Raw genomic sequence first — 19778 nt, 5'->3', positions numbered from 1 at the left:
TCCCACATTGCTTTTCTGAATTGAGAAACTGATCAAGTTATAAAATGCACATGTCGCAGTTCCATCTTCTGTAAAATGGAAAGCATATTAATTTCTGTGAACATTGAAATTGGGGGGAAAAAAGTATATTAAGTGACTTCACATTACAAGCATTTAATGAATGGGGCAGGCATTCTCTTATCTTGGTGTCTTAACTTTCCCTGTTCAATTTTTCTTCACAGTAGTCAGACAGCGACATGTCTATGAATGTATTTATTCTCTGCCTCCCTCCCAGCATGAATGGAAGGCGTAACAAGAGCAGAGCCTACTGTGGGCTCTGTTTGTAGGCACTGCTCTATTCCCACTTAGAACACCTCCTGGAACAGGGTAGATGGTCCATTATAACATGGTGAATAAGTGTCCCTGCTTTAGAAGCCGATGGCTCTTTCGGCATGCTTACTCTAAAGCAACACACACGATGACAATATCATTATGTTTTATTGAGCCAGGGTCAGGCCTTATGTCCTAAAAATTGAGAGAATTTCAGGGTTTTGGGGAATGAATATGCATCAAAATGACTGGTCTTCTGATTAATTTCAAGGTGCAAAACCAATTAACAGCACACCGTGATTCAAAACCGGGCCTCTGAATTTCTCTGCCCCTTACCCTGCCAACCAAACTTCAATCAGTGACAGCAGATTAGAAAAATAATGTTTGTGTCAGCCCCTAGCATTTCTCGTCCTCTGGGAATCTTCTGGATAGAACTCCCAGGGTAACTTCCTGTTTCTCTCTGCCCATGCTCTCTCCTTTGCCTCCACCAGTATTTGGGTTGTTTATTTTTATCTCTTTGCATATCTCCTGGCTTTTTCAATATGATTTTAAATGATGAGTTTTCATTTTTACAAAATAATTGTTTCTTTAGTTGACCAGAATGACCTTGATAAATACCCACTCAGCAAAAGTAATAGCTTATTACAGCATGAGTGAGACAAATATTCAAAATCATGCATGCCCCATGTAGAAACACAAATTGAGTTATTTATGATTGTGTTTACATGGCTCAGGCGTAAACAGTAAACAGGGAGAAACCAACTTCTCACTGTGACAGTGGCCCACTTGGAGAGACACATCTTTGTGACTCAAAAACCATAATCTTTATTTTTAGAAGATATCTGAAAAGTGTGTTCTCTTCCACTAAAAGAATTTCCATTCTAAAAGCACCATTCACTTATAAATATTCTATATTTTCTCCTTTAAAGTTGCCAGACATTTTTTTTCTTTTACAACATGAAAATCTCATTTCCATGAGAAAAAGGCAGCTGTGTTCCTAATATAGAACTGATACATAAATGCTTTAAACGTGGGCCCTGGCACAATAATTCAAACTTTTTCTATCTTCAGTTGTTAGACAATCAGTGAAAAGGCTTTGGAAAATGTAAGGAGCACTAAAAATAGACTTTTCACCTAAGCTTACTATTTTCTTAAAAATAATTTTTAAAAAAGCAAAACAGTGAGGCAGCTGTCTTTCCTTGGTGCTCCCCTCACCCCCTTATTTTTCTCCCCATTTGTATTCTGACAACAGGGTCTTCTCGCCAGTGAGATTTTCATCCTATCTCGGTCTGGAATAGGACCATCTTAACCAAGTATACTTGGAGAATTGAATTTCTGAGGTTGCATTTATTAAGAATTGAAACAGGACATTCCAATTAAAAGGAAGACTTTTTAAAGGGATCATCAGTATTCTCCAGGTGATCCGGGTTTAGCTGCCCTCATTTCTCTTCTATTCTGCATATTTTATGGATGCTTTAAAGCAGTCGCTCAAATTGATACATCTCTGCACCCATGCTTGGTGGTGTTAATCATTCTTTAACAGCCAATAATTGTGGAATGTTAAAAGTGACAGATTATTTTGAATAAAAGTCAATTTTACCAAAGGGAAAACTGAGGTTAAGATAGAGAAAATGCATTTTCATATGGTACCTCCATTATTTGAAATTTTGGAATTCTGACAATATTGAGAGTGATGATGATATACTATGCCCATAAAGATACAATCCAAAATAACCAATGAAGAATACTCAAGTCAATTATTCTATTGATTGGTATACTTATCCATTTAGGATCTGCATAATGGGCAGTGCATAGCTAGAGAATAATGCAGGGGATCAATTATTGTCTTGCCTTTGTTGGTAGTTATACAAAGATTATTATTAAAAACCACAGTATTTCTAAGTCGTTTTCCAAAATAGTTCTTGAACTTAGTATGTAATAATTGAGAAACTGATGAGTTCAGATAATGAAAACAAGTTGCCCAAAGCTGCACAGTAAGTTTATAGCAGAATGAGAGTCCCCACAGCACCTAACACTGCAGCAACAGCACTAGATTAATTACTTGATCCCTTTTGAGGGTCAAACTGTTTTGTCCTCATATTTTTGTCCCCATATTACTTAAAAAAAATCAGAGTTAATTCTGGTTTCACCAGTTTTTCCATTAATGTCCTTTACCTGTTCCAGGATTTAATGCAGAATCCTAATTGCATTTAATTATCATATTTCCCAGCTTTCTCTACCTGTGACACTTCCTCAGTTTTTCTTTGCCTTCTATGACTTTGAGGTGTTTTGAAGAGTACTGGTGAGTTATTTTGTTAAATCTCCCTCAATATGGATTTGCCTGCACTTTTCTCATGATTCAGTTGAATATATACGTTACTGGAATGATTCCACAGAGATGATATGTCTTTCTCAGGGAAGACTAGTTTTCAAACATTAAATAGTAATGCGTATAGACAATATCTTTGATGATTTTATCACTGTGTCGTTTCTTGCAGCCACCATTTTTTTCTCAAAGTAGCTTTATACATTATCCCTTCCAGTTATTTGTAAAGATGTGTTTAAATTACACACAAGGAAATTGAAACCCAAGAAGATGGTATGGCTTAGAGTCATGCAACTAATTAGCAGAATTATGCCTTAAATTTATGTCTTCAGAACTTTAGCTTACAGTTTTCCCCCACTGTGAAAATCTAGGAGCCTCATGACCTCAGGGTGTCCTGAAAAGATTCTTGTGAACTTCACATTTCCTTTCATTTCCAGTCACAAGGCCCTAATTAGACACGTTACTTTTCGGTTCCATATGTAAGATTCATGAAGGATGTTTCATCAGCGCGTTGGACTCCCACCTTCTCTCCTTCCCCACTCCGGGTGTAACGCCATCTCCGCATGGCCATCAGGGACATGAGTGCTTCGCACTTCCCCTAATTGGAGTGAGATATGCCTCCGCTCAGAGTTGAGGATACTTGGTGTGCCTTCGAAATAAATCTTGACTCCTGAGTAATGATCTGGCTCTGCAAAACCCAGTGCCTTGCAACCCTGCTGAGGTGTTGCCATCCAAACAGAAAAAAATCAAATTTTTCTCTGAATGGAGTCTTAATAACAGTTGGAAACTTCAGCCTCCGGCCCATAATTTATTTACAAAGAATCTTTTTGAAGGGAACTATCTTGGAGAATTCTGTGTGGCTTTGATGTTTGCAAAAGTAACTTTGTAAAGATAGAAAGACCATAGATGGAAAAATAGTTAGCTATACCTACAGATAGAAAATAAGACAGATTACAACAAGAAGTCTTGCGTCCAGTACCTCATAAGTGAACTTTCCGTTCTTACATTGTTTCCTATGACCACACACCCATCTTAACCCTCTAACTGTTTTAATCATTTATGGCCAATGTCTTAGCTTAGTTCTACCATAAACATCCTTACACAGTGTATTTAGTGAAAATAGATTTTTTTGGAGGGAACTTGGGAGTCGGGATGTGATACACAGAAGGGGACACAGTTACTAAAGGGTGTGTTATGGACTGAATTGATTACCCCCCAAAATTTATAGGTCAAAGCCCTTACTCCAATGCAACTATAGTTGAAGATAAGACCTTTAAGGGTATAACTAAGGTTAAATGAGGTCATAAGGGTGGGGTATAATCTGATAGGACTGATGTCCTTATAAGAGGAGGAGGAGATACCAGACCTCAATATCTCTTCCCTTCCCTTCCCTTCCCTTCCCTTCCCTTCCCTTCCCCTCCCTCTCTCTCTCTCTCTCTCTCTCTCTCTCTCTCTCTCTCCCTTCCTCCTTTCCTTCCTCCCTCTCTCTCCATGCCATCTGAGGACACAGTGAGACTGTCATGTGCAAGCTGGAGGCAGCCCTCACCAGAAACCAACCATGATGGCACTTTCACCTTAGTCTTTTTGCCTCCAGAATTGTGAGAAAGTGTCTATTGTTTAAGCCACCCCGCCTATGGAATTTGGTGATGGCTGCCTGAGCTAACTAATAAAGGGGACATCATTAATCTAGCTCTCACAGTGGGCAACTGAAGTGTGATTGTGCTGGGAAAATGAGAATCGGTGTGTCCCTGAGATTTATCTCTACCCAAGGGATGAAGAAGCTGAGGTTTCTGCACATCAACTCTTAGCAGACATTGGCTGATGACTGCTCCTCTGGGTTATGAATTTCTCCAGAGATACATCCAGATACAGAATGGCTTCCTGCAATTTAAGGGGGAAAAATAGAGACCTCAGGAAACCATGCAGATGCTGGCAGTTGGAAGCGAGCTTGAACATACTGAAAGGGACAGTGAAAGCAAGCAGGAAAAATTCAATTCTATAATATTGGGTTGTCAGAAAAGTCATGACGCATTTTTGCAACGAAAAACATAGAAAAAACACATCATGACTTTTCCGACAACCCAATAGAAGCGTCCTTGCTTCTTAACTTTCCCTGCAAGGAAACGGATGGCAAAATCTGTAATGTGTGTATGCATGTGTGTGCAGTTGATATATGTGATATATCCCCAAACTGTACAAGATTAGGGGTATGCACAAGATCCTGTTGACAGTAATAGGCCTGATGGGGCTACCAATCAGGTCCACCTGCCTACATTTTCTCTAGCTCACGTGACATCATCTCCCATCATGGCAAATCCACCGAGTGGTTCATGGATGCCGACAAGAGCGTCTGTCAGCATTACAAGGAATCAATCATGCCCTTCTCTTCCAGACTTGGTCCCGTTGGTGAGAGTTTGGACTGAGGCCTGATGCCTTTGAAGCTGTATATGATATACTGTATTTCCCCATGTAGAAGACCCATCCTTTTTTGAAAAATTTGGGGTCTAAAAACTATGTGCATCTTATACAGTGGTTGTATGAGTGCAAAAACAAGTGCAAAAAAAGTGAGAAATGCAAGTAAAAAAATTCTACAACCACTGTATAACACGCACCCAGTTTTTAGACCCCACATTTTTCAAAAAAGGGTGCATCTTATACATGGGGAAATATGGTACTTACTCCAAGGCAGTTTCAGAGGCTGGCCAGGGAATTTGATCTTATTCAAATCAACATCCACTTCCCATCTGCAACTTGCTTCCTTCCCCAGACCCTTTCACCTACACACAGCAATTTGTCACTAGGACACGCTCATGTGTTCTGTTCCTCAATCACACAGAAGTTGTAACAGTAAGTTACAGCAAAAGCCCTTACCGCAAACTTTGAAAATCAAATACAGAACTCTGTAAAGTAAAAACACATTTCCTTTAAGTTTTTAAGTCATTCTTTTAGAACTTAGCTGTAGCTAGTAAAAAAATAAAAATAAAATAATACACAAAATATTAAGTATCATATTATAAGAAATATAATGATATGTGGATATTATAAAAGTTTCCGCTCATGATAGTATAATAACAAAAGCTGTGTAAAGTCTGTGTAAATAAATATTTAAATGTTGCTAAAAGACACAAATATATTTCAGTAAAATGGGAAGGTAAACTATGTTTTTTTAAATATAAAGACACAACATCCTAATTATGTCAATTCTCATTTAAAAATTATGTATGTTTGTGCCCTGATAAAAATGCTACAAAGATTTTACTATAAGCTAAATAAACATATTCTTAAGCTCAAATGGAAAAATCAAACTTTTATGAATAGTCAGAAAAAATGTTTGAAAAGAAAACTGAGGGAGTATCTAGTAATTACACTTAATCATAAAATCATAGAAATATATAGTGTATTACTGTCACATGAATAGACAGAGATCAGTGAAATGGTAGAAAAAAATCCAGGAACAGATCTAATAGTTATGAAAATTTAGTATGTAAAAATGGTGCCATTTTTAATCAGTGGAGAAAAGATAGGTTATTCAAAAACTGTTGTTGAGAGACCAGCATAGCCATCTAAAAAAGTTTTCAAATTAGATTTTTTACCTTGTATGTCATGCAAAATATTTAAATTAGGAAAAATAAATACATGTTCTAAAAAGCATTAGATTAAAAAGTATTTGAAGTGGAAAAAAAACTAACATAAATCTTAAAAGTTTTAAAAGAAAAAAATTGTAAATACAACTATACATAAACTGAAACAGAAAATGCTGCACCACAAAAAATCCAAATCATAAAATATTAAAAGTCCAACAACAAGCTGAGAAAGTACAATTACTCGTGCATAGTTGAGTTTAACCACAGACCGATTTCTTCAATTTAGTATGTAATGAGCCCTCAGGAAGATAAGAGCAAGTCCAACAGCCAGTAGCCAAAAATGGGCAAACACTATAAATAGTGCACAGGAAAACACAAGTGGTTTTTAAAATATGAAAACCTGTTCAACCTCAGTCATAAGGAGAATAGCATGAGACGTAATTTTCATGATGGGTTGGTAATGTTAACATGCTTGCTAGTTATGGTGTCGAGAGTGTGCAGAAACACTTGTATTGCTGATGGAATGGTAGAAACACATTAGATGGCACTCTAGAAAACACAACAAAATCTTAAATGATGATACTTTTAGGCTGAGCAGTTATGTTCCAGGAACATATTCTATAGATATCTACACACGTGTAAGATCAACAAGTTAGAGGAAGAAACAATGCATAATGAGGGTTCTTCAATCGGGAGCTATTGAAATAAAGTATGGTGTACGCATGTGATGTAACAGGATGCAGCTGTAAAAGAAGGTGGCATTTTTAATTTTAAAGTTTAGATAAGAGCAGTCTAATAATGTCCTTCCTCAATCAAGAAAAACGAAGAGCAGAGAGAGTAAGAATACTGCCATTTGTGTAAAAAACACATAATCATGTATTTACTTGTTGGTACCTCTTAAGTGCTATATTAAATATTTTAACCCTATAGAGATATGAAAGATTATAGTTATTATTATTATTAATTTATCATGCAGTAAAATTCACTTAAATGCACACACATTTCCTCTCTCATTGTATTTAATATCTTCCTGTATCTCTAATATTCTATTTAATATCTTTTTGACTTTGCCTAAAGGGAACCCTGTAGCATTTCTTTCAGTTTAGGTCTGGTGGCAACACATTATTTTAGTGTCTATTTGCTTGAAGATATTTTTATCTCATCTTTACTTATTTATTTAAAAAATATTTCCCCTGGATGTAGATTTCCAGATTAGTGGTTATGTATTTCCAGCAACTTATGTATAACTTTTCATTGTTTTCTGCTTTCCTTGTGTCTGAAGAGAAGACATTTGTCAGTCTTTTTGCTCCTTTCAAGGTACTAAACAAGCCTTTCTTTTTTTCTACTTTGTTAGGTTGGTTATTTTCTAGCTGTGTTTAAGTTTTTTGTCTTTTTTTAAGCAGTTTTATTGTGATATACTTAAGTGGGGATTTGATGTTGTTGTTGTATTTATCTCTTTTGAATATCTTACTTAGATTTTTTGCTACTGCCCCATGAATCAGAGCTATTTGATGTGTTTCACCAATTTCAGGAAATTCAAAGCATAAAGTCATTTTTTAATTGACATATAATTGATATAATTGGCATATAACATTATGTTAGTTTCAGGTGTACAACATAATGATTCTATATTTGTATATATTGAGAAATGATCATCACAATATGTCTAGTTAACATCTATCACCATACATAGTTACATCTTTTCTTCTTGTGATGAGAAGTTTTAATATCCACTCTCTTACAATAATAGCCAAGACATGGAAGCAACTTTATTGTCCATAGGTGCATCAATAGATACAAAAAAATGTATATATACCGGGGGTGCCAAAAGATGTATACACATTTTAAGAGATGGTCAACACTGCTCAAATGGTAGTTCGCCATAATCAGAAGTGTCTGGATGTTGATGGTAACCACTTTGAGCACCTCTTGTAATTGCAGAAGTCAAATGAGACTTGTAGTCATCTTTGGTAATTGGTATATATTAAGTATTACAATTTTAATAGTTCTTTCCTTTCTAAAACGTGTATATATATTTTTTGCCATGCTCTACACACACACACACACACACACACACACACACACACACACAAAATGGGTATTATTCTACCATATGAAAAATAAATCTTGCCATTTGTAACTATGTGGATGGTCCTTGAGGGCATTGACTAAGTGAAATAAGTAAAAAATAGAGGGAAAAGTACTGTAAAATCTCACTTATATGTGAAGTCTAAACTCTCTCTCCCTCAAATGACAATGAAAACAGAGCCCATAGATACAGTGGTTGCCAGAGGCAGGGGATCAGGGTGGGTGGATGAAGGTGGTCAAAAGGTACAAACGTTCAATTATAAACTCTTTAAATGGTATTCCTTCCCATTATCTCTTCATCCTCCTCTGGGACATCATATCATATATTTTAGAAATTTCCCCCATATTCTATATATCTTTTGTGATATTTTTTATATTTTAATTTTTTGTCTCCACAGTGCAGCCTAGATATTTTTTTTCTGACTTAGCGTCCACCCTCAGCTTTATATTCAACCTTTAACTGTGTCCAATTTGTGTCTCATCATTGTCTCATCTGTTATGAAATCAATCCTTTGAGCTTGTGATATAAATCATCAGACTATCCTTTAAGTATGTATGGTCTTTTGATTTTGTTGATTTTTCATTTTTTTTCTTGTCTCCTCATGACATTATTCTTTTTGAAAGCTAAACATGGTTTACAGTTATATTAGAAAATAATTTGAAGCCTGGCATGTCTCTATCTTCTTCCAGAGAAGGTTTGCTTTTCTTATGGCAGATGACCCCAGGCACGAGAAATCCAGTATTAACTTATCTAATTTAGAGATGGTTGTAATTCACAGTTGGGCTTCGTTCCCTGTGTAAGCTGTCCTATACTTCACCGTTAGTCCCGAGGTATAGCCTTTCAGGGTCCAAGACCACAGCTCAGAGTATTTACTAGGGTTCCTTCTCCTTAGTGTATCCACGCCTGTCCTGCCTACACCGCAGCCCTAAGAGGCTTTCCAAATGTCTGCTTGGCTCCTGGGTATTTCAGCTGCTTTTTCTAGAATTCAACTGTTGTCATTTGGGGAAAAGAGGACATAAAAGTTTGACTTTTAGAATTTCCTCTTTCTTCTGGATCTTGGTCTCATAAATATTCACTCTCTGGTGTCTGTCTGATTCTCTCAAGCAGATTGTTAAAATATTATCATCTAATCTTTCTTGGTTGTTCATTCACACTGTAGGTATTGGTTCAAATCACCTATGATCCCATTACAGGAAGTTGATATTTTTCATTACAAATACATAAAAAAAGTGTTTGTAAAAGTGATGATGGTGAGTATTAAAGCATTCATAACTTTTTATCTTATTTTATAAATTATTAAAAGTGACATAGCTATTTTATTTGATGTGTAGGTATTTACAAGTTATCACAAATTTATATCCCTTGTAATTATCTGAAATTTTGATTAAAACTATTTAGAATATCATTTAAATTACCAAATATACATCCATGGAAATTGTAATTCAGCTTTGAATCAAGAAAATTATAATTATAATATTATTGATATTTATTTTCATTTAAAAGGGAAGTGGGAAATCAGAAGTTTCAAGAACATCAAAGTTCAGATCCATTGTGTAAAGAAAACCAGATAAACACTGGAAGAAATACCAACTTCTTTTTAATATTTAATGTACTTTATTTTTTTATTTTATTTTTTTTATTGTTAGTTTCAGGTGTACAGAACAATGCAATAGTTACCCTTTTTCACCCTCACCAGGTAATGTACTTTAGAGTGTTGGAAATACTGAGTAGTTATGGGTGAAGGGACCTGCAAATAGAGTTCATTTGTGGTTACCTCATTTTTCTTGTTGATATTCTTATTTTTCAATAAGGAAAACATTATCTTTTGTTGTTGTTTTGTTTGAGAAAGAAGACTTGAGTCATAGTACAGAGTAAACAGTAGAAATAAATTTTATGTTTGGAAACAAGTCAGAAATTTACCACAGCAGCAGGAGCAAGATGTGATTTGATTATATGGTGATGGAAGGAGAACTGGCTCTGGGTGGTGAACACACAATGCAATATATAGATGATATATTATAGAAATCTACACTTGAAACCTATATAATTTTGCTAACCAATGTCACCCCAATAAATTTAATAAAAAAGAGAAATGAGCAAAAAAACTTTTTTTTCCCATTTGGTTTTAGCAGTTTACTATTTAAACCTGGTTGGTATGATGCAAGGATATATTTCTAAACACTTGAATCTCCATCCATGAACCATGGTAGATTTCTGTTTTATTTTTTGATAAAGAATTAGCATGTCTATTTGCCACCTGATTCACACAGAGATTTTGTCTAAAGGATCTTGAAATGGAGAAATGGCTTGAATTTTTAATTTAGTATTTCACTAGCCCGTCTATATTTTCAACTTAAAAAAAATCGTTCATTATTATAAAATGTATCTTGGTACTACGAGGGACTGCATGGCTCCTTGCAACTTACTACTGTCTAGAATAAAATAAATAAGGAGCACTTAATGTTGATTTTCAACTTAAACAATAAATTGAACTTATAATGTATGTTCTCACAGGAATAGAAAGAAAACAAGCTGCTCTCAGTCTAGTAAGTGTGAAACATTTCCAGGAATAAATACATTCAGCAAAGAGCTAATAGACATGGAGTAAGAAAAGAAAAAAAAAGACCAAATCAGAAAATTTCCTAAAATGTCCATAATTTAGAAAATGCAGTTAAACAATTGGGTGAATTATCCATAGAGTGACATAAATATCAGCCCTTGCTGTTCCCATGAGAAGTTCTATTGCTAAAGCCAGTTTTGCAAGGTGCAGAAAATATGTCTCCACTTCAAGGAAACCTGAGCGGTAAGCTTCAAGAAAAAGAAGTCTTGTCTGGGAAGGCCTTGTGTGATTAGCCCATCCGTGTTTCTATGGTATCTAACTACTGCAAAAAATATTTGCTTTTGTATTTTAATATCTCAAATAAAATGCTATAAAAGACCCAGTGATTCCCTTTTCTCCAGCCCTTCTTCTAATCAGTCAAATGAAATAAGCATTTATTGAATACCTATCATTTGTACAGGGCTCTGTGTTGAGGGATGGTGGGACATATTGACAACTATCAAAGTTGACACTGTTTGTTGTCGAGTAAGAGGGGTGGATACATATAGTTTAATCAGTGCCATCATGGAAATTTGTAAAAGTGGCAAACGATCTGAGGTGGTCCAAGAAGACCTCCAGGAAATACTTTTATTGAGTTGGGTCTTGTATAAGAATAGCAATAATCAATAGTCATCAGTGATTGAGCATTTGTACTGGGGGTTAAACTACTGCCTCATTCAATGTCCTCCAAATCACCTTTATTATCACTACCTGACAGGCAAGGAAATGGGACTACAGAAAGGATGGATAAGTCACCTAAGGTGACAGGGTAGTGAATAGCAGAAACTTTTTTGTCTCCAAAAATTATGTTATTGCTGTCTGAATTATGAGTTAAACTTTTCCAAGATAGATTGTGTTAGAGGGAGCAGCTACTGGAGTCCTCTGAATTCTCTCCCAAGGTGAGCTCTCATAAGGTCAGCCTTTTTCAGATTTAGAGTTCAGTTGGCCTGTGGGTGAAAGTGATTTTATTGGCCTAGGTCATTAATGAATGTGATTTAATGTCCATCGGACAGGATGACCTTCTTAAGAGAGGTCTGTGTGGAAAGGAACTGAGGATGGTATCCAGCCAATGGCTAATGGAGAATTTCAACTTTCAGTCCAACAGCCCATGAGGCACTCATACTCTCAATATTATAACCCATGAGGAAATTGATGCAACCCAGCGTCATGTCAATTTGGAAGCAGATCTTTTGCTAGTTAAGCCATCAGATGAAACCCGAGTCCATTTATTTATTTATTTATAAATTATTATTATTAGTTTCAGGTATACAAAACAATGCACTAGTTATCCTTTTCACCCCTCACAAAGTGATAACCCCCTCCCCCATCCACTGCTTCCCCACTCCCGATATCATACACATCTATTACAATTCCATTGACTCCACTCCCCACACTATACTCCACATCCCATGACTATATATGTATTCAATTACAGTTGACATATAATATTATTCAATGGCAGCTTCAGATGTACAGTGCAGTGGTCAGGCCTCTACACTGTCCTTGAAGCAGTCTCCCTAACAAGACATGAAACCATCTAGCCCCCTAAAATATTTTTACAACATTATTGATTATATTCCCCAAACTGCCTTTTCTATCCCTGGGGCAATATTGCAGTTACCTATTTATGCTGTCTAACCCTTCCCCTTCTCCCTCACCCCCACCCCCGTCCCATCTAGCAATCATCAGTTTTTCCTCTGTGTCTCTGAGACTATTTCTGTTTAGATTACTCGTTTATTCAGTTTTTTAGAATCCACATATAAGTGAGATCATATGGTATTTGTCTTTCTCTGACTGACTTATTTTACTTAGCATAATGTTCTCTAGATCTATCCATATTGTTGCAAATGGTATGATTTCCTTCTTCTTTATAGCTGAGTAATACTCCATTGTGTAAATATACCACAGTTTCTTAATCCAGTCATCTACCGATGGGCATTTCGATTGTTTACAAGTCTTTGCTATTGTAAATAGCCTTGCAATGAACATAGGGGTGCATATATTTTTTTCAAGTTAGTGTCTTGGGTTTCTCTGGATAAATACCTAAGATTGGAATTTCTGGGTCATACAGTAGTTCCATTTCCAGTTTTTTGAGTTACCTCCATATTGATTTCCATAGTGGCTGCACCAGTCTGCAGTCCCACCAACAGTGCACCAGGGTTCCCTTTTCCCCACAACCTCACCAGCATTTGTTGTTTGTTGATTTATTGATGATAGCCATCCTGACCGGAGTGAGGTGGTATCTCATTGTGGGTTTTATTTGCATTTCCCTAATGATTAGTGAGGTTAAACATTTTTTCATATGCCTGTTGGCCATCTGTATGTCCTCTTTAGAGAAATGTCTCTTCATATCCTCTGCCCATTTTTTAATTGGGTTGTTTGTCTTTTTGGTGTTGAGTTGCATGAGTGTTTTATAAATTTTGGATATTAACCCCTTATCAGAAATATCACTGACAAGTATCTTCTTTCATTCAGTAGGCTTCCTTTTTGTTTTATTGATGGTTTCCTTTGTTGTGAAAAAAACTTTAAGTTTGATGTAATCACATATGTTCATTTTTTCTTTTAATTCCCTTGCCCACAGGGATGTATCAGTAAAAATCCTGACACATGCAAAAAAATGAAACTGTATCACCTTCTTACACCATATACAAGAACAAATTCAAAATGAATTAAAGAATTAAATGTAAGACCTAAAACCATAAAAATTCTAGAAGAAAATATAGGGAGTAAATTTGCAGACATTACCCTGAGCAATATTTTTACTGAGCACCATTTTAATTGCAGTCTTGTGAGATGACCTTAAGCAGAAGACCTGGCTAAACCATGTCCATTTTCCTGACCTGAAGAAAGTGTGAGATAATAAATGTATGTTGTTTTAAGGAACTAAGCTTGTGTTGATTTGTTACACAGCAACACACAACTATTGTACTACATTGCCTATGCAGTATCTGAGACCATTTCTATGGGTAAGTTCTTCTCTGGATACAGTGCTTGGGGTATAGAGCCTTCCTAAAAAAAAAAGAAAGAAAAAGAAAGAAAGAAGAAAGAAAAAAGAAAAAAGAAAGAAAGAAGGAAAAAAGAAAAAGAAATAGAGCCTTTCTTTCTCTTGCCTGTCCTTTCTCTGAGTAAGAAAGAAGTCTCAAGCTAGTAGGCTGGATTCTGGATACCTCTGCACAAGCTCCAGAGATGACAAATTTTTACCTATTTTTCTGGGACCTCTGAATATTTACTTCAAATTTGCCAAACTCTGTACCACTCAAGACATCCTGATTATCCTGATTCAAATATAGTTTGATACAGTAGAAAGTGTATGTGTTTTGGAGAAAATATGTCAAGATTTGAGTCTTCTCTCTACCATTTATATTCTGATTCTCAATTTGTTCATTTGACAAATGAGTATAGGAACACAGGCTATCATTGAATTGAAAATAATATATGTTTAAATAGTTATATAATAATATGCATTCCTCTTGCCATGTGGTGCCTCCTCAATTAATACCCATTAGCCATCATTAGTTTTATACTTATTGTTACATATCCTTTAAGATTACATTTCAATTGATTTCCTATTCCTATACTCTTTGCATATCTCATTTCTGCCTTCCTGGCTGAAATTTCTGCCAGAAATGACAACTGGGTAATTTATTTGCCAACTTTTTTGAGTATTCACTGGATACCAGAATTTATATATGCGAGGTCTGACAATTAAATTCGTGAACTTGTTTCAATGATGTTGCTGACTTTTTTGATATCAGAGGGGTTATTCATTATGAATTTGTACCAACTTGACAGTTAACCAAGTTTACTATTTGGAAATGCCAAAAAGGCTGCTTGAAAAGGTTAGAAGAAAACGATCTGAACTTTTCACCAACAATTCATGGCTCTTGCATCATGACAATGCACCAGCTCACACGGCACTGTCTGTGAGGGAGTTTTTAGCCAGTAAACAAATAACTATTGGAACACCCTTCCTACTCACCTGATCTGGCCCCCAATGACTTCTTTCTTTACCTGAAGATAAAGGAAATATTGAAAGGAAGACATTTGGATGACATTCAGGACATCTAGGGTAATACGATGACAGCTCTGATGGCCGTTCCAGAAGAGCTCCAAAATTGCTTTGAAGGGTGGGCTAGGTGCTGGCATTGGTGCATAGCTCCCCAAGGGGGGTACTTTGAAGGCAACTGTAGTGATATTCAGCATGAGGTATGTAGCACTTTTTCTAGGATGAGTTTGCAAATTTAATTTTCTGACCTCGTGTGTTTGTGTGTGTGTGTGTGTGTGTGTGCTTGTATGTATTTCATTAAAGCCTATGACACTTAGGCATCATTATTATTAATAAATTCATTTCTGAGAAGAAAAATTGGTATCTTAGATTGTCACTATTATGATGAACATTAAAATCCACATCCTACTACAAAGTAGAATATTCTTTGAACAGTGTCATATCAACATCTATTCACCACTAATTTTGGATCTTTCAGAGGTATGTGACAAAAATGCATATGGTAGTCAGAGTCTAAATATATCCCCTTTTGCATATGCCTTTGAATGGGAAAGAACCAATGAATATGATCAGTGTCCTTCCTGAAAGAGGTTGCTTTTTATGGCAAAGAAAAACATGTTTTGCAGATGTGATTAAGGTCCCTAATCAGATGACTCTAATGTGTAAGCAAAAGGGCTGTTATCCTGGGTGGACCTGATCTAGTCAGATGAGCCCATAAAGGAAGATCAAGGCGGTCAGAGATGGATGAAGTCAGAGAGATCTGAAGCAGTGTTGATGCTCTCTCTCTCTTTGGTTGTAAAGAATAAAACTGTCCTATTGTGGAGAGGACTGCACGGCAGGTCATGGCCACTGGCTTCTGTAAGCTGAGGACCTCATCATGCAATCAAAAGGAACCAAATTTTTCCAACAGCCAGGGAACCCGGAAGAGCCCGAGCCAGTACTCATTTCAGCTGGGTGTGACCTTGAGTAGAGGACCCAGCTAATAGGTGCCCACAATCTTGATTACGGCAACTGTGAGGTGATATATTTGTGTTGTTTTAAGCTGCAAAGATTGTGATAAATTGTTATGCAGCAATAGGAAACTAATAGGCACATATGGAAAAAAATTTCCTCTGGAATGAAGCCTTGTGTTATAAATATTTCTTTCTTTAATAACTGAAGTCATTAAAGTTGTGTCACTCTCCAGCTCAAAATGTTTCTTGTCATCTAACCCCAATTCTGCCGAGTCCATGCAAACCAAACCAAGTAACGAGCATTTGTTCCATCCAGCTCAATTTATGTCCTTATTTGAGGCTGACCTAGTTAAAAGCTGGTCAGCAATTAACAAGTAATTTGCCTGAGTCATCATTCTTGAGTGTTCATTTCTGAAAGGAGGCTTTGTCAAAATGTCAGTCTTTGTATTCTGCTCTGCCTGTATCCAGTGGATTTCCAGTTTGTGCTGAATAAGGAACTAAATATGCATTTCTATTTTTGCTGCTAATTAAATGTGCATGACATAGTGAAGTTGAGAGGACTAGAGCTTACCAGTGTTTTTATTCCCTTTGTGGTGTATGCTGTAAACCAGTAGAGTGAGGCCAGTTTGAGCACATCCCACTGTCCACTTCATACATTAACATATGTCCTGGGAACCAAGGAGCATAACAGTCACATAACTGGGTTTTCTTCACATGTAATCTTCATGGCCAAGAGAGAAATGACAGCATAGGGAAAGGATCCTGTAGTTTGGGGATTAAGAAAGTTTAAGGGAAATACGTTATAATTCTTACAAGACATTTGACCTTGGAAAACTCATTTAACCCATCTAAGCTTCAAGCTCCTCATCTGTACTTAATGAATCCCTTTATTCTTTCTCTTCCTATCATAACTCACCTGAATACATGAGTGTTTCTATTATTCTCTACAATGTCCTTCTTATCCATTTCATTTTCTTTATCTCCACTTCTTAACTTCCTCTGGCCAAAATAATTTCATTTGTACTATTTAAACAGTCTCGCTGTCTCCATTTTTTATCTTTCTAATTTATCCTTCATGCTGAAGCCAGATTTCTCTCTTCCACATGCATTTGTGTAGGTGATGAACTTCCTTCTTCAATACCCCCCATTATGCTTCAGTTTCTTCATTCTGTATAGGATTAACTACTTAACATTCCACACTTGGTGAATTCTGACATCATGTCTTCGCCAGATCGAAAATTTAAGGTGTCTTATGGTCAAGCTACAGAGGACTGCTTGTAATTTCAACATAGCGTCTCCTTCCCTGCCTGTTTTCATGCCATCTTCCTCTCCCTTTGTCAACTGAAACCCAGCCATCTCTCAATGACCTGGCTGTAGTGAGTTTTCTTAGGAAAGCCTTCTGTCTCATGAGTTCGATGATATAAATGCTCTTCCCTCTGTGCTCTCATGGCACTTTAGTTATACCACTACCATGAGCCAATGCAGTTGGATTCAAGCACAGCTGTCCCCCATACTGAATTGGGAGTATAGTGACAACAAATTATTTATTTTACTACTCTTTTATATTTTCACTGATCCTTATGTGTTCATCGTAAGCTCAGTAAATGTGCATTAATGAGTAATAGTTGAATGACTGAATGGATGTGATAATAGTAATAAATAAACTTTATCGATTATTTACTAATTGTAAGCTGCTCTGCTAAGAGCTTTATATGGATTAAGCCATCTGATTCTTTTTTTTACATTAAAGTTTATTGCGGTGACAATGATTAGCAAAGTTACATAGGTTTCAGGTGTACGATTCTGTAATACATCATCTATATATTACATTGTGTGTTCACCACTCAGAGTCAGTTCTCTGCTATGTGATTCTTACAATAGCCCTTTGTGGGAGATATCATTATGTTGTCCATGTTGTAGACAGTTAAACCTAGGCTTATTGAATGTAACAATTTCCTCTAAGGTCAAACAGCTAGCAAGAGGAATACGTTAAGTGAATGCCACGAGCTTGTTACATATTTAAAATGCCTTCATTTTCCTTCATTATCAGAAGGCAGATTGCACCAATAAGACTGTAATATTGGTGAGTTCTAATACATTATTATTCTCAAAGGAGATCATCCTAAATAGTAATTCTCATTTTAGAACATTTTAAATACCCAAAAGATAGGATATTTGGGGTGAATCAGTATTGGAAGATGCTTTTGAAAGGTAGGGAGTCTAACTCCATGACACAGAACCATTCCCTTATATTTTTAGGATTTGACAGCTGTAAACTGGAGGCTTCTAAAATTATAGATCTTTTGAATTTCATTATAACTTTACTGTATTTATTATAAACTCTCTCAACATAAAATGCAGTGATATTTAACAAAGTCATACCCATGACTTTCTTGAAAGATGTAATGATTTAAGAGAGTTGAAAATAGGTAGACATTATATCATCTAGTGTTTCAGATCAGGTAATACCTTTGTAAAAAACTGTGGAAAAATTAAATATCTCAAGTCCAAAAAATTATGTGGGCCATTAATGAAGCTATTTTGTGTTGTCCTATATATTTTATATGATGGAATTTCTTGACATGTGTCAATATGCCTGCATATCTGAATTTTTCCTGTAACTCACTGAGTCTGCCACTCCAGTCCTGTTCTATTCCTGTTCACAAGATAACTGAGATTACAGACCATTGAAATGAAAGGAAGCAAGCCAGACAAATGAGTTCATAAGCTAAATCTACCCCTTTGTCTCCCCAAAATCATGTTTTTACCAGATGGGCTAACTTCTTATGGCTGTCCCTCATTCTTAGCAGTCCCTGAAAAATCAGCCATCTGAATTTCCTTCCCAAATGTATCTATTTTAGAAAGTACATTCTACCTTTTGTGTGTTCTTGAAAGAGAAGAAAAAAAAGAGAAAACTAAAAAAATATGACAGGAAAGAAGATGATGACACTGACAGTAGAGAAGTTGCTGATCAAAGAAGTTGGGGTTTTTTTGTAAAAAAACAAAACAAAACGTATTTTATTTTATTTAAGGGAGCAAAATGTTGACATTGAGTGAAAATTATATTAAAATGAGGACAGCCTTTTTCTGCGTTCTGGACTATAGCTAAAACATGCAAAGCTAAAGCCGTTTAACATTATTAAACTGTTAAGCTGCCAAAGCTGCACTTAGCTCTGTGCACTGGAGAGTGAGTTAGCGAGATAGGTCTTGGTATGCATGTTGATTCTCTCAAAGACTCATACGAGCCACCAACCACTTCTTGTTCATAAATTGTACAAACCTCCCTGAAATCCTGGAACCTTGATAAGACTGGAAGATGGACGCTGTGAATTTCCACTGCCTGTGACATTAAATCTCTCCCGCCATGAAGAATGCCACCGCACATATTTCTTTGCATAGTGGAAGGGTGGAGGCCCACAAATAAGCTCTAGAGACAGACTTTGATGGAGATCTGTGCAAGTTGCTATAGGAACAAGAGAAAGGGGAGCTGACCCAAGCTAGAGAAAGGCCAGGAGATGGTACAGAAACAAATCGTGATGCTTTAGAGCGAATCAGAATAACAAGGTGAGAAGGAAACTACCAGCCGAGGGGGCCACGTGGGCAAAGACCTGGGCAAGAGTGGAAATAGCAGCAGTTTATTCAGGAGGAGAGGGGAGATACCATTGGAAAGGTATAAGGGCCAGACTATGGGACCCCTAGAATACTAAGCACTGCATCAAAACTAAGCTGGCAGCACCAGTAGCAGAGTTATTTAATGCCTACCATGAACTTCACACAACGATTTATGAAAATGTTGCTAACAAAAAGGAGGGTATGCACTTTCTTTAGTTACCTTGGCATGAATAAACAATCATTCCCTCCTCAAAGCTAGAATTCATTGCAAGCACACAGAGGGTAGAGTTCAATAGTCTG

The sequence above is a fragment of the Hipposideros armiger genome, unplaced genomic scaffold, assembly GCF_001890085.2.
Source record: "Hipposideros armiger isolate ML-2016 unplaced genomic scaffold, ASM189008v1 scaffold_260, whole genome shotgun sequence".
NCBI lineage: Eukaryota > Metazoa > Chordata > Mammalia > Chiroptera > Hipposideridae > Hipposideros > Hipposideros armiger.
The sequence above is the reverse complement of the archived record's forward strand: the minus strand, read 5'-3'. Positions refer to the sequence as shown.